Source organism: Saccopteryx leptura, chromosome 1 (genome assembly GCF_036850995.1).
Source record: "Saccopteryx leptura isolate mSacLep1 chromosome 1, mSacLep1_pri_phased_curated, whole genome shotgun sequence".
NCBI lineage: Eukaryota > Metazoa > Chordata > Mammalia > Chiroptera > Emballonuridae > Saccopteryx > Saccopteryx leptura.
Genome location: NC_089503.1, coordinates 46,009,930 through 46,028,449, shown reverse-complemented (window position 1 = coordinate 46,028,449; position 18,520 = coordinate 46,009,930). Strand labels below are relative to the sequence as shown.

The 18,520-nt window shown below is 42.1% G+C and overlaps 1 protein-coding gene and 1 pseudogene across 1 annotated transcript in view; one reads left to right on the top strand and one right to left on the bottom strand.

The window, feature by feature from the left end:
• The window catches only part of SPON1 (spondin 1), a 330,616-nt gene that overhangs the window by 51,335 nt on the left and 260,761 nt on the right, over positions 1–18,520 (top strand). The gene's annotated exons all lie outside the window — the stretch shown is intronic.
• LOC136390056 (U2 spliceosomal RNA) lies at positions 9,825–9,939 on the bottom strand (annotated as a pseudogene).

The following is an 18,520-nucleotide window of genomic DNA, read 5'->3' as shown; positions in this document are numbered from 1 at the left end:
ATAGAAAACTCAGTTTTGCAAACATGAGAAAGCCCAGTGGATAATTCAGGTGGAAATTTAGGTTGGAGTTCAAGACAGAGTCCAGGCTGGTTATTTAGACTTAGATGTTTGATGAAACTGTGGAGAGAGGAAAGATTGGAGATCCAAGCGGATTAGCATCAGGAGATGAGAGAGGGTTGGTTAAAAGCAGACTGGGAGCTTATTTTAGGACGGGAGAAGCACAGAAGTGAAAGACGGATGTGGATAGAGATAAGTGTGGAGATGGAAGGGAGCGGAGAGTTTGAGGGGATGTGAAGCAGAAAGTGAGACCAAATGAAGAGGAAAGGGGCTGGGGGAGAAGAGGAAAGGTTTATATTTACTGGAAAAAAAAAAAGCTCCCGTTGATATAGGTGAAGCCGGTAATCTGTGAGCAAAGTGTGTGTATCTGTGTGAGTGTACACTTGCGTGTGTGTGTGCACATGTGCATGTGTATGTGGGAACATGATCACCCTATTCTCGGTGTGAACCTGCTTCCCAGTAGATTACTGTGCATCTGTTCACAGCTACCCAAACTCACTGAGGCAGGTATGTCGGGTGTGATGACCTTTCTTTTCTAGATGCAATATTAAGTGGGATTCATGTCCTGTGCCTGTGCTCTTTCCACTAAACCACACTGTCTCCCCCTGCTCTAGCCTGCCTGCCTGAGCGTGGGAATGTGTTACTGCCATCTTTCAGAATTTCAGCCTACTGCAGATGCAACCGGCCTCCAGCCGGGGGAATAGAACATCCTTGGTAAATGGCATTATAAGGGCATCTCAGCTTTAAGAAATCCTCATGTTCCTGATAACAAACCATTCTCTTCCTTTAATGGGGAGCTCTTAAGAATGAATTACATTCTCCTAATTTGTGTGGGTGACTGGGACAGACCAAGGACTAAAACATCATGCATAGACTGTGACTCGAATTCAGGGCAACAGCCTGTGAGGAGCACGGGCAGCCCCAGAGATGGTCTCATTCCTCTCGGCTCCTTTGTATGTGTCTGAGTTCAGTTCAAGAAACTCCAAAGAAAGAGCATTTGACTCTACTGAGGATACGGGGTGTGAGGCAGCAGTATAACGCCTGGAAAGTGCTCAGCAGAGTCTGGTCTGTAAATAGTAGATGAATGTAGGAAGCTGAGGTACCTCCTGCTGCCTCAGGTGGTTGAGGGTCAGGTGACGGAAGCCCAACAGGCAACAGGTGGGAGTTCATCCATGCTTCTTCACTTCCTTACCTTGAGTCAGATTTGACCTTGAGTCAAATTGTCTGACTTAGTGAATCAGACTCAAGATTTGCTGGGCAGCCTTCCCGAGCCCAACACCCAGTGCTCCCAACTCCTGTCCTTGATAACATATAGCTGCAAAGCCTCCTCATCCTGACAGTGATAGCAGCCCAAGAAGACCCAGCCAGCCGACAGCACTTCAACCCCACACTCACCCTGGCATGTCACCTGGGGCCACAGGGCCCCAGATGGGGAGATTGATGCCATGCCACAGCAGTGTTTCTGGTGGCCCCACATGTGGGTCAGCTCTTGATCCTGGTGAGATACATCTGGGAACCAGACTAACACCTGCTCCCTCGTAGAACGACTTAGTGGTGCCAAGCATTTTCTCACTGTGGAAACGCAGGCCACATTTATCCTGTGTGCAAGGGGAGGAGGCTTCTTTTCCCTATGCACACCTTCCACATGCTGCAGCCCTGTGAGCAGGTACAAGGAACCCATTCTCTGGTCGATCCGGCAAATGCTCGCTGCTCTTTGAGACTCAGCTCAGGGTCACTTTCTCTGTGAAGTCTCTCCTGTGCCCCCATCCCAGCTCCCAATAGAATCCATGCCCTCTCGAGGCTTCCATTGTCCTTGGTTCAGGTGAATTTCCCTTTTATTCTCACCTCTTTGCCTCAGCCTTCTAGACGGCAAGCCCCTTGAGGACAAAGCATGTTTTAATCATGTTGGAATCCTCAGGCCCAGCAAAAAAAATTTAGTTCTTAGTGGTTGATTAATAAGTGTTTGTTGAACCAAAAATAGCTGTATTTGATGTCCCCTTCCTTAGTTATTAAATATTAAATATGTCTGTTTGTGTACCCTGCCTTATTGGGGAGGTGTGACTTGTTCCTGCACAAATTGGTCCCCGATGACTGTAGTCTGGTATTTCTTACATCTTTTCCCTGTGAGTCTGTTTGTAACAGCATCCACCAAATGGAATCTCGCACACGTTACTGAATGAGTTTGCTCCAACCTCACCTGAGGTTCCTGCTCCCCCTTCAGAATAAGTTGCAGGCTGGAAGACAGCCCCAGGCAGTCCCAGAGGCCCATGCTAAGTGGACTTAGTGGGCCCAGCCCAGTGACTTCTGTCTGGGCTGTGGCTTCTTAACAGTAAGTGAGATGTCAGCAAGCACAGAATGTCACAGATGGGAAAAGAAAGACAGGCTGCCACCAAGCAGGGAAGGCAACAGCAGCATTCCACAGGTTCTAAATTGCCCGTTTTAAACATTGTAGTCAGAAACTGGAGTGCACCTTACAACTGATATACACGTGAAATGTAGGATCCCTTCTCCGCAGATAAACTGATACTGTATCATCGACGCCTCTTACATTCAATGGCATATAAGATTCAAGGAACTGTGGCAGGTTGTGTCTTGGACGTCAGTTCTGATCAGTTGGTGGAGACTATCTGGAGTTTAGGAGGAGAGGGATCAGATGCTGTGTCCTGTCACAGTGAGGAAGAAGGGTAAGCTGGGGCGACCACGTGCATGGGAAATGGCAGGAATCCCCAACACCGGACACTCACAACTTCATAATGTGTCTGTCGGAGAAAAAGAAGAAACACCTGCCATGTCTTTAATTGTAAACTGAGGGACACAAAACACAGGGGACATCTCCTAGGGACCAGGTTAGAGGCCTGCCTCAACTCACACAGATGTATGACTTTGGTCTTTTTAAGAAAGCTTTTAGAAGTTCTAGTTTAATTATACAATAGCACATGCTTATTGTAAAACAAAAATATATAAGTATTGAAATTAAAATTTTTCATTTTATGAATGTTACTGTTAGTGTCCATAGACATTATTTTTACCCTTTTTTCTATTACAAACTCAAAATGCACTTTTACAGGCATGTGTCACACATTCATTTGTATATCTATATAGTAAATTTTTAAAAGAAACAGAATTCCGAGTAGACATCATTTTTAATAGGCAAAAAAATAGTTCACTTAACCTTTCCCTATTAAAGTGTAGCTCAAAGATTATTTCCTGGTTTCACTATTATAAATACTAGAAAAAAAATTCATTAACCAGAAAAGCTTTTCTTATGTGTTGGATTATTTCATTACAATGTTTTCCCAGAAATGAAATTAGTATATTAAGGGGTAAGAATATGCTTAAAGTTTTTGATAATTTGTAAATTGATGTTTCACAGACTTGGTTGATAGACACTTATGATATGGGTAAAATTAAGCTCAATAATAAAGGTTTTATGTTTCCACTACCAAAGAACAAAAGAACATCTCACTGTGTATCCATGTTGGCTGTTTAGCAACAGCTCTCGCTAGGAGTGGAGCAAGTCATGCTGCCTAGATGCATTGAATCAGGGGTGCAGGGTCTCGGGGATACCTCTTGGGAAATATGCAGACTCTGGGTCACCACTGATTTTACTTGCCTTAAGTGAATCGTTCACAGCAGGCTGGGGAAAGGTCCACGCTGGCAGGACTCCAGGAGGGACCTCTGAGGTGTCAGGCCACTGTCTTTCCTTCTCATGGATCAAATGCAATAGCCTCTGAGGACTGGGCAGTTGATAAGTTAGCCGCTGGGGTCATAAAGTCTTGCAATGATTGTTTTTAAATTTCTTTGTAGGGCAGGGAAAGAAAACAAAGGGGAAGGACTCGGCAGCTCCAGACACTACTGTTCTGTCTGTTGTGCTGTGTTCAGCAAGAAGGCAAAAGGTAGACACGTATAAAAATACCAGTCAACTTATTCTTCATTCATTCTGTTTCAAAAAGTGCCCATATAATTATGGCATTGGTTATGTTTTATCTAAATTTGATTAGTAGTCAAATGAACACACTGTTCACTTATTGCTAATGGGTGCTTTAAAGTTAAGTTTTTAGAGTAGTAGGTTTTTTTTTCTTGTTATATTTTTATACTCACATTAAAAGAGAAATATATACCCAATATTGTTCAAAAAGAATTTAAGATAGCTTATATCTAGTTTAATCTAAAATTAATGCTTTTTAAATAGAATTTTAAAATGATCGTTTTAGTAGTGCTTTGGGGACTTAAATTGGGAAAGAAAGGAAGCTTGACTCACTGAATCGGTTTAATCTCCACAGACGGTAATGTGCCATTTTTTTTTTTCATTCAATTCAGGCAACACTTGATCACTCGCCTAGTGCGAGTCGCCTCCTTTAGCCAGTAAGACCTGTGTGCATTGTACAGTAGCTGACAGCAGCTCAGACTTTTGCTTCCAGAATGGACACAGGGCATTACGACTTTGAAAGCAATCTTTACACCCCCTTTTCAAGTGCCCATGGATTGCTGGTGTTGAGGGAGATTTTTGCAGGTGTCAGTGCTGGTGTCAAGCCCATTTTCATTGGCAGTGGCCCTCCTGGCACAGGTTGTATTTTCTTATGTCCAGATGGTAAGTTAATTTTACTCTCCAGATATTAATTATTAATGAAAATATTACAATCATTTTTCAAGTTGAGACTTGAATAGCCAAGTATGAGGATCCAAGGCACTGAAATAATGATATTGTTTCATTAAAACATTTTTATTGAGTTAAAAACCAGGCCCTGGCCACTTGGCTCAGTGGTAGAATGTCTGCCCAGCATGTGGAAGTTCTGGGTTCTACTCCTGGTCAGGGCACATAGGAGAGGTGACCATTTACTTCACCACCCCTCCCCCCTTTCATCCCCCCATCTCCCTTTCTCTCGCTCTCTTCCCCTTCTGCAGCCATGGCTCAATGAGCAAGTTGGCCCCAGGCACTGAGGATGGCTCCATGGCTTCGCCTCAGGTGCTAAAATAGTTTGGTTGCTGAGCAGCAGAGCAGTGGCCCCAGATGGAGGTTGCTGGGTGGATCCCAGTAGGGTGCATGAGGGAATCTATCTCTCTGCCTTCCTGCCTCTCATTTGTTAAAAAAAAAAGAAATTTGAAAACCAATAAGGTCACAAATAAAAATTAGTCAAACACAACAAGAAAAATATCTCATTCCTTTAGTAAATAGGGAGAGCCAAATAATGAAATAAATTGATTTTAAAAATCAGTGTCAAGGCCCTGGCCGGTTGGCTCAGTGGTAAAGCGTCAGCCTGGCGTGCAGGAGTCCTGGGTTCGATTCCCGGCCAGGGCACATAGGAGAAGCGCCCATCTGCTTCTCCACCCCTCCCCCTCTCCTTCTCTCTGTCTCTCTCTCTTCCCCTCCCACAGCCAAGGCTCCATTGGAGCAAAGTTGGCCCCGGGCACTGAGGATGGCTCTATGGCCTCTGCCTCAGATGCTAGAATGGCTCTGGTTGCAACAGAGCGACACCCCAGATAGGCAGAGCATCGCCTCCTGATGGGCATGCCGGGTGGATCCCGGTCGGGCGCATGCGGGAGTCTGTCTGACTGCCTCCCTGTTTCCAACTTCAGAAAAATACAAAAAAAAAAAAAAAAAAATCAGTGTCAATGTGTTTGTTTTTTAAAATTAGTATTATTGTTTCTAGATCAAGTATCAACTAAGGGATTTTAAATTTTGCTTGCTTTCATTAGTTTTATTTAGTAATCTGTGAATAAAACCTCTCTTCTTTCTTTCCTGGGTTGAATATGGACTGATCCCTTTGCACAATGCACCTTCCATTCCTAGAGAACTTAGCAGGGTTTAATTCTGTTTATGCTCACTCTCATTTGAGCTCCGTGATAGCCTTGTGATGTTGACAGAACTGGGTTCTTATCCAAATTTTACAGATAAAGAATCAGAAGTTGAATGACTTTCCTAAGGTACCAGGCCAGGAAGTGGCAGGGCCAAGCACATCTTACGGGGCCATGCTGCTTTTCCAAATATTTCCAAAATTATACACTCAAATGGAAATGTAGGTGCATGAAAAATAGTTTTCCTCCCACTTTTCTAAGTTCTTCTGGCAGGGCTAATAATCATATTTACATGAGACAGATTAACAGGAGAAAATGTCCAAAATTGATTACAGATGGACCTTCCGGTGCGCTGTAAGAATATGAAACCCCAGGAGGCATTGGGCAGTTGAAGCTTATACACCATCTGGAGCTGAGGAGAAAGGGGGTGGGGGGTGTAGTTTGGGACTTCACAGGGCAGGAAGGCAATTCACATGGACATGGAAAAGCAAATGTTTGGTAAATAAACGTTTGCTGGGCCATCTTTAACATTGGGACCCAGAGAGGACTTTGAACAAATAACCTTGCTAGGTTCTTCCCTGTATATCACACACAAGTTTATAATAAACTAGTAATCTGTGATGATCTCTTCCTTTCTGGAACAGGTCCATTATCTACCATATTTTTTGCTCCATAAGATGCACGGGCATTTTCCCCTCCACTTTTGGGGGAAAAATCTGCATCTTATGGAGCGAAAAATATGGTAAATTCCTTTTAGGCAGTTAGGAGAAAGATAAAAGGTTTTTCCTGAGTCTTTTGTTACTTAAAAATAACCATCTTAAAATCAATATTCCAGAAGGCATATCTTGGGGTGACAAATTCTTCTTCCCTTTGGAAGACCTTCACCAAAACTCTGGTTGCAGTAGGTCAGGCGAGTCCAGTGGGCTGGAATTTTGGACGGTGAAAGAGGAGACCGCAGGAGCAGCTCACTCATAAAGAGCCTGGTAATAGCAGCCAGGGTCCATTGGGCACTTACTGTAAGCTAGGACAGCAGAATAGTTTGGAATATGTTCCGAAGGCAGAATTGTCAGCATGCGGTAACTGATTAGATGTGAATGAGAAGAGAGAAGCACAGGTCCTAGGAGCCATGACCAAGAGGGGGAGTTTGAAGGAAGAGCCCACTTATGAGGGAGGGAGAGGGTGGGCTCCATTTGAGACATGTTAAATTCAAAGTCTCTTTAGTTATCCAAGTAGCTGAGAGGAAGTATCACTTCATATTTGGGCATAGGAACCTTGAAACCGTATTGCTCAATTTGAATTCTAGGGTAGCCTTAGGGGATCTATGACCTTAGTCATGTTACTTAATTTCTCTGTGCCTCAGTTTTCTTATTAATAAAATGAGAATACTAATAGTTCTTTAGCATTAAGTTGTAGTGATGTTTAAATGATATATGTGTGTGTATATATATCACTTAGAACAATTCTTAGCTCATAACAGGTTCTTAAAGAATATTTATTATTGTAGTTAATTATTATTATTATCATCGTATATAGCTATGAGGCTCAAAAGACAGCTGGGTTGGCACAATCAAGGTAGAGTAGTAGGCTAAGCTGACCATTATGTATCTATTGTTAGGAAGTATTTGGCTATAAGAAACAGAAAACCCATTTGAGGTTCTTCTCATAGGTTATTGCAGTGGTTCTCAAACATTTTGAAGTTGAGGCGCATTTAAAATCCTATAAATAATTGTAAGCGCATTATATACAAATTTCTGAGAAATATGTTATAATAATTAAGTCAAATATTAGAGAAAAAAATATAAAGTCCAAGCGTGCTTTTATGGTAATTAAGTAAAATAAATATGACAAAATTAAATTTATTCTGACATTAAAAACATTTTTATGTTACATTTTTTTGAGTCATGCTTTTTAGAATTCATAAAAAAGGGGTTAAAAAATAAAAAATGACAAAAAAGTTATCTTTTTATATATATATATACATTCTTAATAAGATTTAGTAAATTCTACAGGTCCCAGGACTAATGTGTTAAGTTTTTCCATTCTTGTGTTTATGAGAAACATGAGCCTGATGTGTCCTAGTGATTTCTTCAATATTTGGGCATATATTTGAAAGACAAACTCTCATTTTTTCGTCAATACATTGAAAAATTCCTCTCTTTTTATTCTAAATTGTGTTGAGTGTAGAAAACCCCCAGCATACATATCATCTTAACTTTACACCAAACAAAGGATAGAAGAAACTTGTCTCCAGTCTTTCCGGGGAACATGGGGGGTAGTGTAAACAATCCAGTACCACAGTTTAACGGCCTTTTGCAACCTAATCAGGCAAGTGAGGAGGGGGGTTGGGCAGACTGTCAGCTTACAGCCAATTCCCCACACCTCTGTCCCCCAAAAATCTACACTCCAAAAACCCTGTTGGTTTTTTGGTTGCCAACAGGCACATATTTCTCTGGAATACCATAGGGCATACCTGGAAATCTTCTAGGGTGCACCAGTGAGCCCTGGTGCACACTTTGAGAACAGCACTGGGTTATTGTTTTGTTGAATAAGGAGTTTGGATGTCAGTGGTTTCAGCATTCTTTCAACAGCTCGCTGATGTCAGAAGACTGGACAGGTGGTTCTATGATTCAGCTGGCCTTCCTCTCCTGGCCCATGAAACAGTTGCTCTAACTCAAAGTATCTCATCCTCACCAACAATGTTCCAAATACCTAAGTTTGTGGGAAATAAATGCTCCCCTCAAGATCTCTATTTTTTTATTATACAAGAAAATCCCAGAAGCTCCTGAGCAAAGTGCCCCTTGTGTCTCATTGGCCAGAACTGGGTCACATGGGCACCTGCAGCTCATGGAAGGGGAACAGGACAGCCATGATTACCTTAGACAGTTCATGATATATCCTTTGGGGCTGCACATTTTAAGCCTTGAACAAAATCAGGGTTCTTTTAACAACGACTGTAGGGCCTGCAATTAAGAAAGTCTGCTATAGCCTGACCTGTGGTGGTGCAGTGGATAAAACATTGACCTGGAACACTGAGGTCACTGGTTCAAAACCCTGCACTTGTCTGGTCGAGGCACATATCGGAGTTGTTGCTTCCTGCTCCTCCCCCCTTCTCTCTCTCTCTCTCTCTATCTTTCACTCTCTCTAAAAAAATGAATAAATAAATTTTAAAAATTTAAAACGTAATTACTAGTTAAAAAAAAGAAAGAAAGTCTGCTACATACACAAGGGAACATGGGTATTTAGAGCGTGAAGAAGAAAAAGGAGAACCCAGGACTCCATGGATGCATGGCATTCATATAGGGAAGAGGGGTGGCAACAAAATAGGAGGAGAGGAGAGCGGGGGAGAGTGCCATGAAAAGCCCAGGAAGAGTTTCCTGGAGGGCGTGTCTGCAGCGGTTCATGTGGCAGAGCTTTGAGCAAAATGAGTCTGTAAAGAGCTGTCAGATTTAGAAGTGAGGAGGTCACACTGGCCATTGCCAGAGCAGATTCGGTGGTGCCAACGGTTGAGAGGAGAATGGCATCTCTACCATATGCAGTTGGTGAAAATGCAAATTCATCCAACATTTCTATTGATTTGGCAGTGTATATCAAAATTTAAAATGCTCATACCCCTTAACTCGGAAATTTCTATTCTAGGATTTAATCCAATAGGAAGAATTAAACAAATGTAGGCTGATGTAGTAGGTACAAGGGTGTTTGTTGATTGCTGCCTTGTTTATGATAGCAAAAAAAAAAGGGGAGGAGGGTAACTGATCTATATGTCCATCATGCAGGATTAATTAAAAGAAATGAGGGCATAGTTTGGCAGTGGAATATTTGGCACAGTGGCTAAAAGCTGAAGTTCTGGAATTTGACAGTCAGGGCTTAAGTTCTCGTTCACCCTTTACCAAACTGCTTGACCTCAGCTTTCTGGGACACTGTCTCCAGCTGTTCCTTAGCCAGAGAATGAATTTCAGTACTAATATATCAAGAGATGGTGAGAATCAAGGAAATCGATACAAATGAAACATAGAATATGTCTAGCATATATTAAGCTGATAAGAACAGATACTACACTTGATCTTAGCCAAAAGGCTGAGAAGTGATATGTCTAGCATATATTATTATGCCACACTCAAAATATATGGTAGATCTATAGGTATGGAAATAGAGCTGTTTAGATGTTAAGAGAAAAAAATGAAGTTACAGAATAGCAAGATAATATGATCTGACAGTTAAACAGTACTTTTTTTGTGGGAGGTGGAATCATGGAAACAATTCACTTTTTACTTTATACATTTCTGTATTTCTTACCTTTAAAACGAAGGTATTTTAATGTCCAATTCACCTGGCTGACTATAAGCCACATGAAAGCAGGCACCACTTTAGTTTTGTTCACAATGGTATATCACAGTATCTGGCTCATTGCAGACAGGTGATAAATATTTGTTGAATGAATGAATAAAAATTAGGAAGTTGTGTTTAGGAGGATGTTGCCTATACCAAAATTTCAAGGATGTAGCAGTCCAGTACTGACGAGGCCCAGGGTGACCTCAGGGAGGAGGAACTCAAGCTGAGGGCTGCCTATCAGTCATCAGCATGGACACTGCAATTTTCCAGAATGGGGACAGCATGAGAGAAAAGCAGGCCCGGAAGCACTGGAATCCAGTCGCTGCTTCTTTGCAGCCCTTCCCAAGCTGGCTACATCTGATAGTACAGCCATGTATTTTAGAACTGCGGGGGTTTGGGTGGCATTGAATCATTTTACATGAGTGAGTGAATGCCCAGAAAGGTTGAGTTTTCCATGTCTCCCTAGAACCTGTGTCTCCCAGTTCCTGCTCTGGTGTTGATTCCTTCCTCCAGGAACCCAACAGTGTGGATGTTTCTGATATAAATGAAGTTGCTGGGAAAGGACATTGGGTCTCTAAGAAACCCATTTCTCTTATGTACCGTGACTTGCATTTCTGAAGCTCATTGATCACCCAGGCCCTTTATTTGTAAAGAACAAAGGGAATAGGAGCATAATTAACTCATCCGTGTCTTCCATTGCCCTAAGGCTTTTTTAAAAATCATTTTTATTTTTCATTTAGAGTTGACATATAATATTATATTAGTTTCAGGTGCATACCCCTGTGATTAGCGAGTATATAACCTACTAAGTGATCATCCTGATAAAATAGGCTATCTGGCTCCATGCATAGCTATTTTAATATTACTGACTTTATCTCTATGCTGTACTTTACATCTCCATGACTATTCTGTAACTACCAATTTGTAATTCTTTTTAAAAATTTTTTATTAATTTTAATGCAGTGACATTGATAAAGCAGGGTACATATGTTTCGAGAAAACATCTCCAGATTATTTTGACATTTGATTATGTTGCATACCCCTCACCCAAAGTCAAATTGTCTTTTGTCACCTACTATCTGGTTTTCTTTGTGCCCTTCCCTTTCCCTCACCCCCTCTCTCTCCTTCCTCGCCCCCTCCCCACCCCCCACATCACCCCCTGTTACCATCACATTCTTGCCCATGTCTCTGAGTCTCATTTTTATATCCCATCTATGTATGGGTTCATATAGTTCTTAGTTTTTTCTGATTTACTTATTTCACTCCGTATAATGTTACCAAGCTCCATCCATATTATTGTAAATGATCCAATGTCATCATTTCTTATGGCTGAGTAGTATTCCATAGTATATATGTACCAAAGCTTTTTAATCCACTCGTCCTCTGACAGACACTTTCTACACCTCTTGCAGAAATATATTTGCTGATTTATCTCCACGGGCAAGTGAAATAAAAGACAGTATAAACAAATGGGACTATATCAAACTAAAAAGCTTTTGCACAGCCAAAGACAATAAGAACAGAATAAAAAGACAAACTACACAATGGGAGAACATATTTGACAGTACGTCTGATAAAGGGTTAATAACCAAAATTTATAAAGAACTTGTAAATCTCAACACCAGAAAGACAAACAGTCCAATCAAAAAATGGACAAAAGAAATGAATAGACACTTCTCCAAAGAGGACATACAGATGGCCAATAGGCATATGAAAAAATGCTCAACATCACTAATCATTAGAGAAATGCAAATTAAAACCACAATGAGATATCACCTCACACCAGTCAGAATGGCGCTCATCAACAAAACAACACAGAATAAGTGCTGGCGAGGATGTGGAGAAAAGGGAACCCTCCTGCACTGCTGGTGGGAATGCAGACTGGTGCAGCCACTGTGGAAAACAGTATAGAGATTCCTCAAAAAATTGAAAATCGAACTGCCTTTTGACCCAGCTATCCCACTTTTAGGAATATACCCCAAGTTGTAATTCTTAAACTCTTCCCCTCGACTCTACTCCCATGTGGCAACCATGAAAATGTTCTCTGTATCTATGAGTCTGTTTCTGTTCTGCTTGTTCATTTATTTTGTTTCTTTAGATTTAATTTTTATAGATATGTATTTATTGTCATTTTATTGTTTAAAATTTTTTCTTATTAAAGAAGACCCTTTAACATTTTAGATAATACTGGTATATTGGTGATAAACTTTTTTTTTTTTTTTACAGAAAGTAAAGGAATTTATTGCCCATGTAGGAAGAAAGGGGGCCTTGGAGACAGGTTCAGGGGTTAGCCGAGAACAAGCTGCCGCTGCCCACTGCTCCTCTGCTTGCTAGTCTCATGGGATCCCTAGAGTTTAGGAGAAACAGGCAAGGAAAACAAGCCTGGTAGGAAGAAGGGGAGGAGGAGGAGAAAAGGGTAGGCATGCTCCCAGAAGGAAGCTGGTACTCTGTCCTAAAGGCTTTTAAAGGTAGAGATTTTAGGAGAGGTCTCAGGGAGGACTTCCATAGAATATTCATCAGCTTTACAGGTGTGTCCTTTCAAGGTTATGGTCTCCACCCATGGGTTGGTGCCAGGGCAAGGAGGACATAGTCAACGCAGTTGGTCCTGAGGTCAGCCATGGCATTGTTTATCTAGTTTTGCTGCTTTTCTGGGCTTAGAGCTGAAACACAAATGAGGCCTAGATGTTATTCCTAGGGGTGAATGCGTAAGGGCTATTTTTCAGCCCCTGTTCACTCCCCTGCTAGGGGGGTCTAACCCTCATGACAAGCAACATGCCAGTGGAGGAAAGGTTATGCTAAGGACAAGATCCTTGTTTTCCCAGTTTGCCCATGGTACTTGGGGCTTCCCACCCTGGTGATCCTCTGTGCCTGGCCTCTGGTCGTTGCTCTGCTCACATCTGTCTAACTGCCTACCACTCTTCTCCCTCAAGGATCTTTCAGGGAAGAAGGGCATAGGGTCTCTTCTGTAGCTGCTTCCTGCTGAAGAGGAGTAACATATTCCTTCAGAGCCAAGAGATCCTTGCTTTCTGTCGGAGAGACAATGAGGCCTGGGCATGGAAGACATTTGCAATGGTTTCTAGGGACGGTATTCCCTGAGTACGAGGAGGGCTTGTAACCCGGTAGAGAAAAACTGTGTTACAAATCTCAGTATTACTGGGTCAAAAGCTAGAATGACAATTATGATGAATGGTCCAATGGAAGGGGGAAAAAAGTTTTAGTTTTCAATAATTCCTAGTCAAAGGATGAGAGAAAAATGAAACATTAGTTTGGAGAGTTATAGCCAACTATTAAGAAAACTAGAAAAATTCAGAATCAAGTTTAGTTCATAGGTGAAAAGACAAATTACTAAACTAGAGTCTAATATCCACAACTGTGTATACAGTGTATTAATACACAATTTTTCTCCCTAAAAACCAACCTTATTTTTATCAAAGAGCCAAATTAAGACTAACCCATTGACTGCATTAAGTCCAGTTTCAATTTGACCTGATTATTTGCAGAAACACAGCAAGAATAGCAGTCGATCACATTGGTTTTGTTAAATCGGCTTTACTGGAATCTTCATAAGGAATCTCTAGACCAGGGGTCCCCAAACTACGGCCTGTGGGCCGCATGCGGCCCCCTGAGGCCATTTATCTGGCCCCCGCCGCACTTCCGGAAGGGGCACCTCTTTCATTGGTGGTCAGTGAGAGGAGCATAGTTTCCATTGAAATACGGGTCAGTTTGTTGATTTAAATTTACTTGTTCTTTATTTTAAATATTGTATTTGTTCCCGTTTTGTTTTTTTACTTTAAAATAAGATATGTGCATTGTGCACAGGGATTTGTTCATAGTTTTTTTTATAGTCCGGCCCTCCAACAGTCTGAGGGACAGTGAACTGGCCCCCTGTGTAAAAAGTTTGGGCACCCCTGCTCTAGACTGTGCTTTAATTAGCACGTCGGGGCAAAGAAGCCAAGCCACACAGTTGCCACCAGGCTTTGCCTGCAATACCTATAGGTTTTGGTGAACTCCTCAAGTTCTCCAGGTCCCCTCAAATGTCTTCAGGTTCCTTCCTTGCCATCTCCCAGGAAAGCCACCTTCATTTCTTACCTGGAAAAACTTTAATGAACCATATGAATGAGCAAGATACCAAGTCATTTCTCCAAGAGGCTTTATTGGCTTTCAAAGTCAATCTCAGTTCCTTAAAGCTTTCTGGTGACATGCAGAGTCTAGGTATGTCTCTCTCAATTATGACATTCCAGTCAAAGTCCTGGTTAATAAAGCCACAATCGGAAACTGGTTCTATGTGTCCTATTATAAAGAGATCAGATTCTTATTGGATTCATGCAAATAAACATATTGGCATAAAAAATAAGAATCCAGATTCTGGAGGGATCTGGTAAGGAGAAAAATAGAAAGCAAAAGGAAAATCCTTATCCTTTTACCAGAGTGGAAAAGAACTAAACTCCAACATTGTATTAGCTTACTTTTGATCAACAAGCATCTTAACCTCATTTTTAGCGGCAGCTAAAAAGTAAGCAATTAATATCCTTTTGAGTGGCAAATACATTTCATAACTTCCAGAGGCATAGGCTCCTTCACTGGCAAACACACACTTACTTTTAAGAGACATCTTTCTAATAAAGTATAAGACACTCATTAACAGATTTTCTAGCTTCTCTGTAATAAAAAGGCCAAACATAGGTGAAGTTAAGACTTGTCTAGCAATTAATGTTTAACAGGTGAAATCAATTTGATCTGCTCAGATGGCTAAGGTCTTTTTTCTTTCTTTTCAATAAGGATTACCTCCCAGAAACTTGTATTTTCAAAGATGGCCCAGATAAGATTTGGGGGAGTTTGAATTGGTTTTGGAGCCACAACTCTGACCCTATAAAGACTTTGTTTGTAAAATAAGGACAGTTGTTTTTAATATCTCAAGAATTGAGTTGCCACCCAAATGTTGGCAAAGGACTGACAAATTCATTCACCCATTTTTGAAAATATTTTCCCATTTGGATACATTTTTCTTTGAAGCTCTGTAGCAATTACAGAAAGATCTAGTTTATAGCTGAGAGTCATTCTTGAGAGCCATAAAAGCTTAGATCTATGGAAACTCTGTTGATTTCCTTGGGACTAGCAAAACAGGTCTAGCTGTAAGACAGTACTGAAATTAATGGTGCCATTAACTAGTCAAACCTCTCCAGTGCCCTATTCATACTGGGTCCAGGCTGTGTTGCAAAATAATAGCCTCTTTAATATTATATTTGAGGATAAAATTTTAACTAGTTATTTTTTTTATGACTTTATTATTCATTTTAGAGAGGAGGGAGATAAAGAGAGAGAAAGGGGGAGGAGCAGGAAGCATCAACTCCCATAAGTGCCTTGACCAGGCAAGCCCCGGGTTTTGAACCGTCGAGCTCATCATTACAGGTTGACACTTTATCCACTGCACCACCACAGATCAGGCTTGACCAGTTCTTGAGGATGCATCCTAAGGGTGAATACTGAGGAAGGTGTGTGTGTGTGGGGGGGGGGGGTGAGGGTTTCCATCTTGAAGAGAATAGAGGAAAGTATGGGAGAAAACAGGCATCCTCATTTTTCCCAGTTTATAGTGAGCTGCTTTGTTCATGGGTTCCCAGAATCAGCTAGCCTTTCTGAGCAACTCGTCCCCAGTCTTGTCTAGGAACCATCTTTCATCTCTAAACTCACCAACAGGATCTCCTTCTTCTCCAACCTTTTGTCTTGAGCAAGTGAGCTTGCTAGTCCATCTCTCGTCTCTCCCATTCCCACTCCTCAAGATGCATAAGGAGGCTTAGCAGGGCAGTACTTGACTTCAGGGATAAGGACTTGACTCCTTGTTCCTTCATTAATTTCTGGAATTTCCAGAAAAGTAGCAGACCAAGTTGACATAACTACCAGTGCACAGAAAGATTTGTCACCCTCCCACTCCCAGAGGCTTTCTAACCTCCCATTCCCTTGAATCCTTGGGCCTCAAACCGAAGAAATGTTTAATCAAACAGGGGAGGCCCTGTGAGAACAACAGCCATGGTGGCATTGATAAAGCAGGGGTCTGGGAGTGCCTGGCCTTGTAGGCATGATTTCCCATGTTAATTTTAGCTTTATTTTGAGATCTGTAGAGTCTGAACAAATTTCTAGGGATATTGTGTGGTGAGTGAAAGTGCATTGATTGTGGTTTGAGCTTCAAGGGAATGTTACCTTCCAAGTTCTCTCAAACCCTCTTACATATCTTGGTTTCTCTCCCCAGTTGTCTAGTATAGCCATGAGGACTCAGAGCACTAGGTAACCAACCTTCCTGTGCGTGTCCCCAGACAAGTCAATTATTTAATTACAGTCAAGGGGGAATTCTCTGTGGGGCTCCTGCACATTGTGAGGTATTCCCTCTGACACTTCCACAAAGATTCTTAGTTGTCTAAGAACACCTAAGATTTGAGTTGGAGGGAGGAAGTACGCATTCTCTTCTGAGCTAAATGAGTTCAGGCTCTTGTTTAATGAAACCTTTAAAAGGTTTTGTTTCGACCTTCAGAAAGCAATTCCAATTGAAAAGCCAAAATTAAAAAACCAGCTATTGCCTTGGCTGGATGGCTCAGTTGGTTAGAGTATCTTCCAGAAGCACAGAGGTTGCCAGTTATCCATTTTTTCCCCCTGTCCTTAGTTATTTCAACCCTTATCATTATATATGTTCTCTCAACCTTTAACCTTTAGTTCACCTCTAGGAAATAAAATTAAAAAAAATAAAAAATTAAAAAAAAAGCAGTTCAAAGAAGAAAGCCTCTTTCTTACCTTAAAACAGGGAGGTCTGGAATTCCAAGGAAAACTCATTCAAATCCACCTGATGAAAAATGAGGAGCTGGTGGGGTACAGTGGGCCCCTACTATTACCTAGCATGGGTCCAGGTCTGCAAGGTGGTCCTGGGTAGGATCCTGCTACCTTGTGCCATGATAAGATTATATGAGTCACATGGCACCAAAAAGATGTTACTGGCGAAATGATGAGACCTCGATTCTTGTCTTTTGACAAAAAAATTCAATCAAGAGTCAAAGTGTTGCCTGACTGGGTGGTGGCGCAGTGGATAGAGTGTCGGACTGGGATGCAGAGGACCCAGGTTCGAGACCCCGAGGTCGCCAGCTTGAGCGTGGGCTCATCTGGTTTGAGCAAAAAGCCCACCAGCTTGAACCCAAGGTCGGTGGCTCCAGCAAGGGGTTACTCGGTCTGCTGAAGGCCCGCGGTCAAGGCACGTATGAGAAAGCAATCAATGAACAGCTAAGGTGTTGCAACGCGCAATGAAAAACTAATGATTGATGCTTCTCATCTCTCTTCGTTCCTGTCTGTCTGTCCCTGTCTATCCCTCTCTCTGACTCACTCTCTGTCTCTGTAAAAAATAAATTAAAAAAAAAAAAAGACTCAAAGTGTAGCAGGTAAGGGAACATTGATGGCCATGCAGGAAGAAAGTCAGAGAAAAGGGGGCCTTGGAGACAGGTTCAGGGTGTTAGGGATGAGCTGCTGCTGCCCATTGCCCCTCTGGTTGCAAGTCTCGTGGGATTCCTTAGAGCTTAGGAGAAACAGAGAAGCAAGGGAAACATGCCTGGGGTGGCGGAGGAGGGGAAGGTGTAGGCATGCTCCCAGAAGGGAGAGTACTAAGGAACTTCTTTAGCTTTTTCTTGTCTGAGTGACTCTTTATCTGTCCTTGGATTCTAAATGATAGCTTTGCTGGGTAGAGTAATTTTGGTTGTAGGTACTTGCTTTTCATCACGTTGAATATTTCTTGCCAATCTTTATGACCTGCAAAGCTTTTGTTAAGAAATCAGCTGACAGTCTTATGGTAGCTCACTTGCAGGCAACTTACTGCCTTTCTCTTGTTGCTTCTAAAATTCTGTCTTTGGGCCCTGGCCGGTTGGCTCAGTGGTAGAGCGTCGGCCTGGCGTGCGGGAGTCCCGGGTTCGATTCCTGGCCGAGGCACACAGGAGAGGTGCCCATCTGCTTCTCCACCCCTCCCCCTCTCCTTCCTCTCTGTCTCTCTCTTCCCCTCTCGCAGCCAAGGCTTCATTGGAGCAGGGTTGGCCCGGGCGCTGAGGATGGCTCTGTGGCCTCTGCCTCAGGTGCTAGAATGGCTCTGGTTGCAACAGAGTGACGCCCCAGATGGGCAGAGCATCGCCCCCTGGTGGGCGTGCCGGGTGGATCCTGGTCGGGCGCATGCAGAAATCTGTCTGACTGCCTCCCTGTTTCCAACTTCAGAAAAATACAAAAAAAAAAAAAAAAATTCTGTCTTTGTCCTTAACATTTTGTATTGTAATTATGATGTGTCTTTGTGTGGGCTCCTATGGGTTCATCTTGCTTGGGA